The sequence below is a fragment of the Teleopsis dalmanni genome, chromosome X (genome assembly GCF_002237135.1).
Source record: "Teleopsis dalmanni isolate 2A chromosome X, ASM223713v2, whole genome shotgun sequence".
In the NCBI taxonomy this organism is placed as follows: domain Eukaryota; kingdom Metazoa; phylum Arthropoda; class Insecta; order Diptera; family Diopsidae; genus Teleopsis; species Teleopsis dalmanni.
Window position 1 is genome coordinate 70,743,798 of NC_051848.1, and position 2,275 is coordinate 70,746,072.

Consider the following 2,275-nt stretch of genomic DNA (forward strand, 5'->3'; position numbering starts at 1 on the left):
ATTCAGAGATTTTCTAAAAACACTTACGGATATGTAGAAGTTGGACTTAAGGATGTCCATCTGATTTTGATGAACAAATCGTATGTTATTGTTATTGAAATTAATTTAATTATACCTTTTCTGGGCTGTATTATGACTACAATTGGTTTTAAATTGAATCGAATAACTTGATATATATGTTCCGCATAAAAACTAATATAATCTTCAGTCACTTCAATCTTCAGATAGGAACTAAATAGAGAATTGAGAATAAAAATCAGTAAATTATGAATTATTTTTTATGTTTAATATAATTATTTTTTATATTTAATTAAATGCATTATTAATATTAAATGATTATTAAAAATAACGCAATTATTTAAATACTATGTAAGTTGATTTCACAAAAAAAATACAATTTTGTTTAAGTAGTTTGAGGTCCAACAAGGAATTCTAAATAAGAACTTATTTTACAGAAACTGATAGATATATCTTTAAAAACGGTAAGAATGATTTAAAGAATGATCTACTCTATTAAAGTCATAAAGAGCCAAAACCTTTAAATATATTACTTTATTTTTATTCAAATTTTTCCCTGGAACAATACTGCTAAACAGAGCTTGACTTCTCTAAAATTTACAGCATTGCGTAATGGATTATCCTATTCACACGATATGAGTAAATACACAATAATTTCTTATCTCGAATAATTTGTGCTGTAATCCATGCAGTGATTATTTTTAAGTCTAATTATTGAAACAGGTTTTCAAATACTAGGTACAAGCTATAATTTAAAATCACAATGTTTCTTAGTTCCCTTTCTCTCAAATTTATGATAACCAATTAAATATTAAAAATAGTCATCAAAAATGTGAAGTGATTAGTGTGTAACGTTACATGGGTGTAAGACTACATATATCACACATTGAATATACATTGCAAGCGACTTTATATAGATCTGGGGAACACGATTAACTCTTATCGTATGAATAATCTATTAGATTATTAAATATTCCAACGTTATTATATATAACATTATAAAAATATTAATAGTGTAATACACTATAATATAGAGATTTCAAGTTAATAAACCAGGGACGATGCTTCAAGCACTATAAATTTAGATTTATAATTGTTCAATAACAATGATCATTATATTAAATTCCAAAAATCACATTGATAGTATATGAAATCAGTTTGTAGGTTGCCTTTTTAGTTTCACGGGTAGGTAATACTAAGGATTGCCGGTTGAAATTTGACATTTCCGTTCGAAATTTTGACATTTTCTTTTTAAACATCAATACAATGGTTTACAATGGTTCAAATCGATTCTACATTGTATCTCTGCTAAAAATAAGAATTAAATAAGGACCATTTTTGTGTGATGTTTCTTCATGATTTTCGATGCGAACTAACCATTGAATAATCCATCGATCAATTTAGTTCGACATTTAGTGATCTGATTCAATGAGTTCGAGCATAATCGTCGTTTTTTTCCACGACGAAATTTGTGAAACTCGTCCAAGAATAAAGGTTGTACCCGAAAACATTGATCATTGGTCAGTTGGCTAATGAACGCCAACTAAACTTTATTTACAACTTATTTACAAATAAATAAAGACAAGAAATAATTCCAAGATCACTAATCTTGTATATTTGACAATACTCGAAACAGCTATATGGTTAGCCAAAAGTTTAAGTAATTAAAATAATAATATAAAATAACATAAAAATAATAATATAAAAATAAATAATATAAAAAGAATTTCTGTTGTTGTAGTTTCCTACTTTTCGAAACCTCTCTAGAAAACATAGATGCAATACGAGAAATAACTGAAGTGAATCGTCACGTCACACAGCGGGAGAAAGAGACGTTCTTGGAAATTAGTGGGACCAGCACAAATTCAATTTTACATACATATTTAGTCGTCAGAAGGATTTATTCCACTTGAATATACCCATAATTTGATCGTCGCTCAAAAGAAGGTATGTGTTTATTGGTACAATGAAATGCTGAAAAAATGCGGTCAAGGTAGCTTAAAACTTTTCTACTACATCGTAACAGGTGATGAATTAAGGATTTATGCTTATCAGCCTAAAACAAATCATCAATTTATAGTTTGGGTGTTCCAAAGTGAGCAAAGCTCAACACATGTTGTCCGCAGATGAAGCAAATCCAAGCAAATGTTTGCATGTTTTTTCAGAAAAACTGGTCATATCGTAACTTCACCACTTGAACAACATACAACCAGTGAAGTGAGGGTCATGTACTATAAATTGCACAGTTCGTAATTCA